The following is a 14,238-nucleotide window of genomic DNA, read 5'->3' on the forward strand; positions in this document are numbered from 1 at the left end:
GATTTTGTGACAGGCAGGTTGTGATCGCATGGTCTGTGCCTAAACGTCATCCGAGATTGTTTATACGAAATATGATTAGGATAATATGACAAAGTTTTCCAGCAATATGACAGAGTTTTCCAGCATCCTGCATACAAATCATGGCAATTTTCATGGAAACCTTGCTTATTTAGCAAGAAAAATGAGTTATGGTTATTTTACCGAATTTCTCGTGACCGACTTCCTTTATCAAAATCGTAAGAGAAGGAACAAAAGACTAATATAATCAAGTCTGTCCTTAATTTTTTTCTTTTGCGAACTAAATAGTTTTGGAAAAAAAGCTTCTTCACTGCCTTACTTATAACTAAACAATGAACTTCATTTTGGGTCTTCAGATCAACTAATCTTTACCTAAATATATTTATGTACATTCTGTCCCAGAGTCCTACTGATGGAAACAAACCTCCATTTAAGTTTCCTTTCCCAGGCTGTTGGAATCAGACAACTGGTGCATAATATCGTGTCTGTTTTGTAATATGGAGGCGAAAAGAAATCATGATAGGTGTCGCATGCTTGTAAAAGAGCACTATAGTAAACTAGGTTTCACGTTCCTCGGTGAGAAACAAGCCCTGACATTTCCTATACATTCTGCTGTATAGGGTAAGTTTGGGATAAGTAGAAAATATAGGAATTCTTTTGCCCTGTATAAACTATTGACGCCAAACTATATTTTACAATTCTTACGTCTTATGTTATTTCTGTCACTCCATATAATGAACCAATCTTACTCTGGGAAGATTGTGGAAGGAAACATATTCATATTTGCTTTCACGTTTACTACAAACATGTGACTCACATACATATATTGTAAAAGAGTAATCACAATTCACACATTTTCTTTTACATCACGATATGCTGGCATATATATATATATATATATATATATATATATATATATATATATATATATATATATATATATATATATATATATATACATAGGCGGAAGGATAAACTAAATCTAAGGAATAAAATTCATGGGTATCTATGGTACTTCAAAAAGACACCTGTTTAAAAATAATCTTATAAAAGGCACGGAGCAGCATAGGCAGGTCGAACCTCCCACCCACTGTAAGTGTTCACATTAGGGAGGAGCAGAGAGCAAAACCGCCCAGCCATTAACGTGATGAGGCTAGGCTGGAGGGAGGGCACTGGGAGAAGGGAGTAAGCGTTGGAGGGAGGAGAGAGTGTGAGTCAAGCTGGAGGGAGAGAGAGGGACGGTGATGGGCCAGTTCCGTCTTGCGCACCGCGTAAGGGCAAGATTGCCACCTCCTGACGACAGGCAGGATGGCGGGGCGGCGGGAAATGAAGGAACCAATTTATCGGTGTATTATGGAACCTGGCAACTTTCCCCTGGCGATGCTGGCCCACTCGGCCGCCAAAACTAACTGCCGCTGTTTGACTCTTACCCTCGCCACCTGGCTGACACATCCCACAACATTTTATCTTAACGAGAATCCTGACGTTTCTCTCTCCAGTCTGCCACCAGAGAAGTGTCGTCTGCAAGCAACAACTGACTCGATTCCCAGTCCAACTCTCCCCAGTCCAAGATATTCTTTTCTTAAAAACCCTGTCATTCATCTTCCTCACCATCCCGTCCAGGAACAGATCAAACAGCCATGGTAACATCGCAGAAACCTTCTCGCTGCCTCTAGTATCTTTCCTCCCACACCATGTATTCGTAATATCTTTCGCAAAGCATCTCCATTAACCGTATCATTCTCTAGGTACATAAATACCACATATAAATCCACCACTTTCACCAGGTATTTCTCACACAAATTTTTCAAAGCAAACACCTGGTCCACTCTTCCTCTACTTTTCCTAAAGCCACACTACTCCTCCCTAATCTGATGCGCTGTGCATGCCACCACCTTCTCAATCACCTTTTCCCCCCCCATACACTTTGCCAGGTGTACTCAACAGACTTCTACCTTTGTAATTCGAGCATTCACCCTTGTTCTCCCTGCCTTTATATGCAGGCATTAAGGCAATCCCCAGGCACTTTACTTTGGGCCCTAGAGACAAGGAAAAGGATCCCTAACCAATCAGTAACGCTGTCATCCAATCATCTGAGAAACTCAGTTGCATTCTCATCCCCAATATATTCAAATATTCTTTCTGTTCGCGAACCCTAAACTTTATGCACCAAGTGTCAGTAATCCTGCCAGAGGTCAGCGGCATCTTGGCCAGATCTCTCTCTCTCTACCTACTGAGATTTAAAGACCAACTGTTTCACACAATTATTTTAATCGTTTCTCACAGTTTAAGGAACTTAAAAAAAAAAGGCTCATGCGATAGCTGTAAAGGTATCTCAACGATATCAAGAATTTGATCAAACTGGACTGCTCTGACACCGTCTCGATCATATCTTGAAACGCTTCGACACCGTATGTGATATCAGCCGCTGTACAACGCACACACGAAAATCAAGCTTGACAAGCTTGACAGTGGCTGCTTTCTCCTCACACGGGAACCTTTTGTCTGACGCCTGACCTGTTATGACTGCCTAAGATTTCGAGATACGTTCAACTTTTCTACATCTACATAAACGAACCGCCAAGCAGACGTCGTTCTCCCTGTAAGATCAGGTTACGAAGTCGATGTTAATATGTGAAACAACTTCAAGTAAATTTTACTTGTATTCAATTTTCTAATTACGGAAAACGGTTAGAGCACGCACCATGTTGTTCATATCCTTACCATTTATCACTCCTCTAACAACAATAACCATAGCACAAAATTAGTCGGAACAGGACTTGCGTATCAGCTCTTATCGCTGATGAACTGTAACTCGGGAAGGAATACGAGAGCACGGTGGGGGTTATGGAGCAGGTCCTGAGGAGTGTGGATCAACGCTGAAAAAACTAACTGGTCGAGGCAACATGAGAGGATGCTGCTATATCAACACATCGGTATACGCGACCGCTATCCTAATGGTTGATTTTTCATTTGGGTAAAAAAAAATGCATGTCAAAACATAAGCATCGGATAACACTTCTTTCAATATATTTACTTCTACAGATGTATTCTGTTTGAGACAAAGAATTCAGATATGTCACAGATGATTACTGTCTTCTATAATCTATTCAATCATTATCTGTTACATCTGTTACATATGATATGATCGGTTATAACCCACTTCCGGAATCATCCCAGCTGACATAACTGGAATGGGTGCTAAATCATCCTGAGATGGGCGGCGGCCAAGATAGGACCATGGCATCACGTTACTCCCACGCGAAGGAATTCTTTGTACCATACTCACACTAACCCATGTGGCTCTCATGGCTACGGGAAGGGTCACCTCGCTTTGATTACGTATACAAATGAAAATGATAGATGTGTGCAAATCCATTTCAGCTAAAGGCAACCTATCAACGTTAAAAAAGGTTACCTTTGGACTGCACTCAAGACTGAAGAACATCTCTCCCAGGACAGGGATCTGTATCGCTAAAACAAAACTCAGGCCGTCTGGCCAACCGTCCGGATGGAGGTTACAGACATAATCTTATATCTTCGAATACATCACAGTCGTGTTCTCGTACACCCATCACACCCTCAACAGTGACTGCCTTCTGAACTTCTCTAACCTCGTTTTTGTCATCAGACTACCATCAGCTTCGACTTTCCTCGGCCGTTTTCCTGTATTACAGACCAAATTTAGACGTTTAACCGACCTGATCAAGTGGTCTGACCCACTATCATTACCCCCAAAGTAACCTGCCTTACCAAAAACTCAGTATGTTACGACTTACAAACGTACTTTGGACTGAAATGACAATGAATTACTTTACCGACGCCTATTTCTATTGTTGCTATGCGTGATCGCTTGATAGGTTTCTCTTTGACGTTCAGCATAACCTACGAGATGACTGATTCAGAATCTAAGTTATTTTTAATTACATGTCACTGTAAATCAGATGAAAGAGCTCTCCTCTGTCAAACAAGACACAATCGATTACCCCTACAGGCCAAGCATTGTGGTGTGTCCTACACTTTTGTGTATATTATCTCTGGTGGCTAATACATGCCCACTGCACAATGTCCACTGCACATCGTAGCCAACACCGTGAAGAGTTGCAAGCCGAGATCACTACCCACATAGCATCCATCAACGCCCCCAAAAGCAGACACTGATTTTCTCTGTACTTTCCCAGTCTCACAAAGGCATCAAGTTATGCTAACAAGGCCCCATACTGCTTATGTTCAACACGGACTCCATTACCCAAGGTGTTTTGCATTGTCTTAAATGGAGGTCGGTGAGCGACCGCCGGATCCATTTCTTCACCCTCACGGAGACAAGCTCGGCGCCGGGTAATTACCACCGTGGCTGAAGAGGATACAGAACTACGTCTCTGGGTGGCCCACAGTGACCTCTTCACACACACACACACACACACACACACACACTACTCCATTTCTTTTACACCTGGTTCTGTAAACGTGCCCGAGGTTAACATTTACGTTTGGTTCCGTAAACGTGTTTGAGATTAGCATTTACGTTTGGACGCATGATTCTGTTGACGTGCGTGTAGTTAACGTTTGCGTCTCGTTCTGTTACCTTGCTTGTAGTTAACGTTTACGTCTCGCTCTGTTAACATGCTTGTAGTTAACGTTTACGTCTCCTGTTAATATGCTTGTAGTTAACGTTTGCGTCTCGTTCTGTTAACAAACTTGAAGCTAACGACGTAAATTTATGCGTCTGAAGTTAATTTCTTAGGCTGATTGTATAAACATGCTTAACGTAACCACAATGCGTTCTGTTTAACGAGCATGAAGTTATCATTAGGTCTGGATCTGCACGCATGGCTAATACTTATATTTGTTTTGTTACATGTGCTTCACTTTCAACTTCTGCTTGGTTTTATTTACTTGAGCTATACCTAACTTTTACAACCGTGGCTGAAACTAAGGTCTTGTGGCATACCTGAACCAGTGTTTAAACCACGTTTGTAAATGAAGATCATAGTTTGATATATGGTGATGTAACATCGTTAGAGCTAAAGCTGATACTTAACTGGCCTAAATACGAATGACGTCAATGCTTTTACGTCTGCTTTTGTAAATAAGGCCAAAGTGAACGTTTACATCTAACTGTAAACTAAGTCCGAGAATTATCATTTACACCTCGTTCCATAAGATATACCTGGAATTGACTCTTACACTTCTGGTCCCACAAAATATACACTAAAAGACGAAAAACCGGTTCTGTTATACAGTTACGGTATGGGATCGCACTAAGGCCATTTGTCGGGCCCATTTGTCGGGTCAGAGGTCGGAGCCATTCGTTTGGCTCGGAGGTTGGGGGCCATTTGTCGGGTTCATGAGGTTGGGGGGCCATCTGTCGGGATTAGAGGTTGTGGCCATTTGTCGGGTTCATGAGGTTGGGGGTCCATCTGTCGGGTTCATGAGGTTGGGGGGCCATTTGTCGGGTTCATGAGGTTGGGGGGGCCATCTGTCGGGATTAGAGGTTGTGGCCATTTGTCGGGTTCATGAGGTTGGGGGCCATCTGTCGGGTTCATGAGGTTGGGGGTCCATCTGTCGGAATTAGAGGTTGTGGCCATTTGTCGGGGACACTGTTCGAAGTCGTCTGCTAGGGGGTATGTGCCGGGGTCTCATGTGGACACCAGAGGGGATGTATGATAGTGTGGTGCAACTAAACCTTTCCTCATCTTGTATAAACCATGTACTTTAGCACATCCTCCCTGTTGGGTGACAGGCACCACTGAAAACCTGTCTCTTATATTTGTACAATGGCGCTATGTACTCTCAGAGACATTTCTCTTCTCTTTTGTCTGCTGATCTCTACTGGCTCGCGAAACAGAAGTATACTTATCATTTTCGGTTATAGATGCTGTAACCTTTCTATGGAAGTTTTGTTTTTTACCACCACAAAAAGGTTCTGATGCCTAATCATTTATGACAGGTGAAAAAAAAACTCTCGCCTTACCAGGGGAACTAGGGAAGACGCGCCGTGTAAAGACAAAAGCTCGTGCCTGGCTAATTCTTAACAAATCCTACTCAAATCCACACTGAAAGAGATTGAATCCTCTATGTCTTGTGTGGAAGTAGAATCAAGTGTTAAAACAACTACTGCATCATTTCAGCCAAGCCGAAAACATTGTTACTTGCAGGCGTTGCACAGTGGCATCCCCGGCCCCCGACTAGTCGTCACGTCATCAATCATTGGCTAATAGTGATGTGTTGGCAACTCAGCTGTTAAATAAAAGGTTGTGAGCCGGTGCCATGCTGGACCTAAACACTGTCACGTTCACGAGTAACTGAAATCATACATGACTTCAAGAAGAGTCTCGTAATTTCATGAAACTTTTAAGATTTTAGGTCACGTTCTCATGTCCTCTTCTCACAGAAGCTGTGAAATTCTCCTCCTTCTTTCATCTCTTCCTCTCCCTCTAACCTTTTCACCTTCACGAGTCGGGTCTACAAAAACCTGTGGAGCTCAAATTAATTCCCGTTGTGTTTCTTTCATTCTCTTTAAATCATTATACTTTTTTTTTCTTTACTTCTAAACTTTTCAACCGACGTGGTTATGATGATTATGGCATCCTTCCCCCATACCCCCTCCCCCCTCGTGGTACATCTGAAATCAAAACGAAAGTTAATCTAATTTTCAGCCCTTAAAAAGTAACACATTACCGTAGTAAATAGTTTGTGTCATTTGCAGACGAGGTTTTGTATCTCATGAATGTTGGTGGTGGTGGTAGTGGTGGCGTGCGACCCCACACACCTCACCCAGGGCGGCCACTGTGCACTAATACACCAGTTTATGTCGAGCTTAAATGGTGCCATAACCGCGAGGGGTCCGGCCTAACCACACACAGACACACAGAAACACACACGCGGGGCAGGCGACCTCCCTGGCCATGCCTCTGCGCACGCCCCGCCACCGTTGTCCACGACCAAACAACATGAGCAGCATCGCCCAGCCAGACACTTGAGACATTAAATCGAAGCGGCAAGGTGATCTGCTCAGCAACTTCTTAGTTTCACTTTCTTCAAATTTCTAGCCACTATTGCCAAACTTACTGTATCCTCACCAGCATAGGTCTGTCAAGACGAGGTATTTCATATTGCCTTCTGGGTGATGTAGGGGTTTGGTATCACTGAGAGGTACGTATGTACGGGACATATATCTTCTTTTTTTTTTCTTTTTATAAAACTTCGCACCTTTACCCCTACATGAGGTACTGAATTCAGTGAGGACTCGAGTGGCTGGCAGTGTTCTCGTCTTCACTACGTGGGAAGGATCTCACCTCACCTGATGTGTGAAGAGTTTTAATGTCTCAGTATTGTTTTTCTTTTTCAGCAAGTTGATGAAGGTCTTCTGCAGTCTGTGGGGGGGGAGAGAGAGAGAGAGAGAGAGAGAGAGAGAGAGAGAGAGAGAGAGAGAGAGAGAGAGAGAGAGAGAGAGAGAGAGAGAGATTCAGATATATAACAAGTGGATAGCATTTAATCTCGCTGTGGAAGGACGGAGAAGCATCTTTAAGAAGGAGCAAGTTCTACCCACGTATGTAAAAGTTTGTTTGCATGTATAACTAAATGCCTTACGTCCAACACTCATGCAGTTTGTTCTCGGTAACTGTCTCTGCCTTCAGGATCTTGAGTTACCTTCCTTTACTATTCTCCAGCAGACGTCAAGCCGCACATAGTGGTTGTTAAAGGAGTTGCAACACTTCACCTCTTAAATACACGCCAATTTACAGCCTGGTGAAGGGTAGGTTCAGCAGGAGGGGAGGAGGGGAGCGCGAGGTGTTGAGTGGCGCGGTCCACGCCGACCTCAGGTGGCGGGGTCAGGGCAGGGGCGAACGGAGCAGAAAATGTGCACCACCTCCTATTTTACGGGTCAACGCGCTAGTTGGGGAGAACTAGGTGGTGGCGACAACGGGAAAGGGAAGAAACACCCAGAAAAAATCGGGAAAACTGTGCCATATGAACTGACTGAAAAAAATATCGCGTTGAAAGATGATATCAAGTGTTTATTGGCTGTAAAAGATCTAGTTCTGTTACGATAGTTATCGTTAGTTTTAATTTGCCTTTAGAGCGAAATGTTATGTATTATACGTAAGTGAACCGCAAAACACTGCATAAGGATTAGAGCAATGGTGAACACTTGGGGCACAAGCCATTAGAATAATCCCCAGGCCAATCTGCAATGAGATTTGCTGCAAACTGGTTTCCACGTTTTCAAAATTTGCATCTCTAAAAGAGCGACACTTGGGGAAGATAAGTCTCGAGCACTGTGCAGCCAGCTTTTCTGCATGTCGTTAGAGAGGTCTGCACATTAGTTTTGGCTCTATGCTATAGCCTGAAACGCTGAGACCCATCAATACATAGGGCAGCCGAGCCCTGACGGCATCACGTAGACCAGAGGGGTAAGTTTCACCATAGGGAAGGTATTCCCACAAACAGGGTTAACGTTGGGCTTTCACCTCCTACCCTTGATAACGGGACACACTGCCAATGTATTCGAGTCTGGCGTATCGGTAACTGAGAAGACTCACCATTCCGACCTTTAACCTGAAGAAATTTCGGTGTCGACATATAGAGGGATACCAGCGGAACCTACCACGTCTTATGCCACAACCAAACAGTCAATAATGGATTCCTTCCATCGGTCACATCCACAACGCTGTGCTGACAGTCATCCATAGAGTAAGAAAGACATCCTGGTCCCGGATAACCCCTTCCCTCCACCCCTGAGGCATTACCTGTCCTCTGAGTTCCTGCTACACCAAAGATATCATATATCAATGTATTCCTAGACCTCCCTAAAGTCTCAGGTCTCCTTAAGCTCGATCTAAGGTGTCCCAACCGATAATGAGACTTACTGAGGTCCAAGACTCCTGGAATACGAGATGTCCGAAAAAACATAAGTTTTCAGACGTTCCGTGAGGTCCTCAACATCTCTATGGCGCCAAGTGTCTCAATCAATCTCGTGGTGTTGAAGTCCTTATGCTACCTGAGGATCCGACGGTCCTGGATGTTCTAAGGGTTTGACACGTTCTAACTACGATTCCGAATCTCCTAAAACTGCAAAGTCCATATTGTTGGAGAGTCTCAAAGCTCCGTAAAAGTCCCGCTAAACCCCGAGGTTCATGAGGTGTATAAGGTCCCACATGCCCCTAAGGCTGCAAACGTTCTGAGGGTTCAAGACATTCTTTAGTTCAAGATGAATTTAAGGTCTTGTGATACCTAACTGTCCAGCCTCAGACCTGGCATGACCTAGCTGTGATGACTGACCTGGACCCCCTCATGCATTCGACCTTTTCTAACCTCAGCCACACGCGCAGGACCCACTTGCAGACCTTGAATCACGCTTTTGTCATATCGCCGTCCGGACCGTCTGATGATGTATCTATCAGCTAACACTGTAGGGTAAAGTTAATGCCACTGTTTTGTGGATCTGTTCGATACACATCGCAGGAAATATACCTCTGCTTCGCTCACTAGGTCTAGCGGGCGACGAGACAGTCTTCTCTATAACTAAACATTTATTTTCTTTCACGTTAGCGAAGCCTCTTGATAGGGTAATCACTTCCCCCCATAGAGTATACCATATTACTTAAGGATGAGGCGAGACGACCACGAGACACCAGCGGAGGAGGAGGAATCAGGGACTCATTTCCTGGAAAGCCAGTGTCCAGGAAATGAGACGCCAGATCTCGTCGTTAAGGCAGCCCAGGTCACAGGGTGAACAAACCAGTGGGGGGGTTTTGGGGGGAGGAGGGGTAGAAAAAAGGACCATAAACCCTGCAAAAATGAAGCTTAACTTAATGCATGACTTGTTAACAGTCCGTTTATTGTACCTGTTCATACAGTCCGGCACGGTTACAAGGACTGGTATAACAGCCAGTTGTTACAGGAGACCACGGAAGCTGACGATGGTCCTCGCCACAACAGTCCTACCAGGAGTGAAAGACCCACAGAGACCCACCCACCAGTGGACCACAGCGATCGTAGCAGGCTCTGTGGGAGCAACGTCGACACTGACGGAACTCCACCGATAGCGATCGGGATCGACTGTAAACAAACTTGCAGACATCTATTACGCGCCATGGATGGTTGTCACGATCGACCATGAACAAGACAATAATTCGTTGCTGTCTATGCAGTTACCCCCACGTGCCTATCAGATCCTTTACATGTGATCGCTATCCTTTCCCTAAGATATCGTTAACGCACTTCTTGTCTATCAGGGAAAGAACACTTCCCTTAAGCGTACTCTTCCTTAAGATGTAGCGAGCAGCTTCTCCGGCCGGTAGAGAGCTTACACACGCGCCCCCTCAGTATACTGATCAGCATCCCTGTAGCCTGCTGCATCTTACTGGGCAAAATATCCTTTCAGGACCAGTGCCAGTCACGTCTCTTTGTGTGTTAGGGTACTGAAACTCGCGCACACACACACACACACACACACACACACACACACACACGATAAAGAAAATAATCGTGAGAGACAGACGTACCAGAGGTATAGAGGATTTCACGTATATATATATATATATATATATATATATATATATATATATATATATATATATATATATATATATATTTTTTTTTTTTTTTTTTTTTTTTTATACTTTGTCGCTGTCTCCCGCGTTTGCGAGGTAGCGCGAGGAAACAGACGAAAGAAATGGCCCAACCCCCATACACACGTACATACACACGTCCACACACGCAAATATACATACCTACACAGCTTTCCATGGTTTACCCCAGACGCTTCACATGCCTTGATTCAATCCACTGACAGCACGTCAACCCCTGTATACCACATCGCTCCAATTCACTCTATTCCTTGCCCTCCTTTCACCCTCCTGCATGTTCAGGCCCCGATCACACAAAATCTTTTTCACTCCATCTTTCCACCTCCAATTTGGTCTCCCTCTTCTCCTCGTTCCCTCCACCTCCGACACATATATCCTCTTGGTCAATCTTTCCTCACTCATTCTCTCCATGTGCCCAAACCATTTCAAAACACCCTCTTCTGCTCTCTCAACCACGCTCTTTTTATTTCCACACATCTCTCTTACCCTTACGTTACTTACTCGATCAAACCACCTCACACCACACATTGTCCTCAAACATCTCATATATATATATATATATATATATATATATATATATATATATATATATATATATATATATATAGTGAATTTCCTATGCTAGTTTTCTGGTACATACCTTGAGTTCGGAGATTAACACGTTAACAGAAAGTCAGTTGAATGTATCATCGATTCTTTTTTTTTTTTTTTTTTTGTTTTCAAAGCTGCATTTTTACCGCGTGTCTGGTTGCAGTAACACTGCTGATGAACGGCGTCTACGTGATACCAGAGAGAAGTGAAAGACTTGGAGCATTTGACGTGGGGGGGATGAAGGGGTAGGAGTATAGCACACTTCAATTCACTTTAGATTTCTTGAAAATCTTCTCGTATAACCTGAAGTGAAGCATACGTGGCTTGCAGCAAAATGGGAAAACTTCCAGCCACCAGGCCTTTGACCTCGTGTGACCCCCTCCCTGTGCCCTGGGTAACACCAACTAACCCGCCTCATCTCGTCATACATTACCAGCCTCCTGGACTTCGAGGTCTCTGTCTGTCTGCAAAGTCGTGCTGATTTATGAAAGGGTCGTGAATCATGATGACGTTCCCGTGTTGATGAATCAAGGTAAATGACTCTTGGGGGTTCTGAATGCCTTATGGAAAGTCATATTCTTTGTGAAGAAACGATCAAAGACTCTCGGTGTTCAGATAGCTAGTCCCTGAAGGAATTGAAACGACCGGTAACTCCTGTTCAAGAATCATTACTTCCAGACTTTCTCATGGATGGACTTACTGACGGGAGCAAGCACACACTCATACATCAGCTGGTGCAAGCAGCGCGAACCGCAATGCACGATAAGAATCACATACCTTGAAGACACACACAACCTCTGCTACAGCTTGGTAGCAAATTGAATTTCTGTCGTGATGACATCACCATCCAGTCAGCCAACCCGGTCACGATCAGTCAGGACTGTTGAGGTAACTCTGGCACATGGTAGTCCTCAGCACACACACACACACACACACACACACACACACACACACCGCAATACAAACGTATATTATTCAAGACTTCCTTAACAACCTACAACTTACTTTTGTACCTCAGTAGTACTGGAAAAAAAAAAGAAAACTAGTTCCAAATATGATTAAAATGAAGACATGATATCAGGTAATGAATCAAAGGAAACACAAGATGCAGAGAATGAAAAAAAATAAAACGAGAAAAATAAAGATAGATAAGAAAATAGTCAGGGATACGCATTCAAAATACACAAGAGGAACGGCTGAACACAATGAGGTGCAATAAAACAAAAGCACCAACACGGAGAAACACAAATCACCAAGAGCCCAGTTGTCCAGCTTTAGTTGGTCCAGACCAGCAATGGCTTAACAATATTGAGGTTGTTTGGCGGCTCTAGCCTGGGTGCGGACACAGCCTCGCGATAGCCAACTTTCACACACCTCTGGTCTACAATTTGCAGTCAGCGGCGGACAGGGGAAGTGTCGAGATGGAGAGATGCTGGCCTGGGCATCCCCCAGCGGAGAGGCTGTGGTTATCTTATTGTCAGAGGAGCGAGCGGATCCAAGTATTACAGGGCGAACTGTCGCATCAGCGTCGAGATCATCCAGATGTTAACACTCAACAAAGCATCGCGTGATCTTAGCTGTGTGAGCTGAAGACGCTCATGGCTCGATTTCAAAGACTGTTTCTTACGAAACACATTTTGGGGCCTCGTTAATTCGTTCTGTTTTCTAAAACCCTCGCATCAAATCTGATGTGGTTTTCTTGCCTTTATCTATAGAAATCACTAATAAAGTTAAATGAAATTCAGCGACAGCGGTGTTGTCTGCAAATGTCATTCCTTTCAGTTTCATCGACCTTTCCTTCTTCGTGTAATCGGGGAGAGAAGTTTTGCCTGCCAAGCTGTAGTTGCATGTCTGTGTTCACACCCTTGAGTTCTGGATGGATCACTTAAACATTACACATACGCCAAAAATACACACACCGTCCGTTTCCAGCTTCCAGTGGTCGTGACTGGAACCCACCCCGTCTTGGCCTCAGTGATCAGAAGCCCAGCTGTACCATACGGTCTTAAAGGACCCTTGCACGTCACAGACATCCTGCGGTCCTTACCAGATGATGCTTCGCTATGTCTCCCGGACACGTAGTCACCAACAGCGTAGGCGTTCACACTTCCCGATGAATAATGAAATACTATTGTTGCTATTGTGGATAGGTAGCAGTGATTTCGGTGCACTGCACATGACCAGTCGTCCTTTCTTCGTCCGTTCCTAGCGCTAACTCGCTAACGCGAGTACTGGCCATCAGCCATCAAGTATAACAAAGAAAATATATATTTATTCATTTGTGTGTGTGTGTGTGTGTGTGTGTGTGTGTGTGTGTGTGTGTGTGTGTGTGTAATTATCTATTTGTGTGATACGGGGTGGGAATCTAGATTTTGAGGACATATCATTTGAACTTTTTATTTTTTTGCTATCATACAAATCTTGAAACTCTGGTATGCTGTCGGCATTCGCAATTTCAAATGTGTTTAAATACCTATTTGTTCTCTCCGGGAGAGTTTACACCCATGGTGCCCCATCTCTTGAACTTTTTTTTTTTTAACTTTTAGCTATTCAAACTTTACTCTGTTGTCCACGTTCAGTTTCATGATTCAGTTTGCTCCATTCATTCACCAACCTTGCAAAGTAAAAGTTCTTCCTCTAACCCCTTGAGCACGACACTACCCTTCGGCATAATGTCTTGGCATTTGACATGATCCTTAATGGAGAGGTCAAAGTTCTTGCTAGTATACCTAAAGCGTCGTGGCGTCGCACTCAAACACAAAGCGTCGTAGCCTAGCGTCTAAAGTTGTACCGTAGTGATCAAGGGTCGTAACGCTGGGCTTGAGGATCTTACCGTCGTGCTCAAAGGATTGGGTATTCAAAACAGCTTTCTTGACACGCAGAGCCGAATGTTTCCATGTTACTGCAATACATTCAATTGTTTTATGGTTCACTCCTGCTCTACACCGAGTCAGCTAACCAAACTTTTCACGAAGCTCAATTACGATGTTTTGAGAACACCATTCATCCGTTCGGTATGAATTTGATGATATCC

This window comes from Panulirus ornatus, chromosome 68, assembly GCF_036320965.1.
Source record: "Panulirus ornatus isolate Po-2019 chromosome 68, ASM3632096v1, whole genome shotgun sequence".
Classification (NCBI taxonomy): Eukaryota; Metazoa; Arthropoda; class Malacostraca; order Decapoda; family Palinuridae; genus Panulirus; species Panulirus ornatus.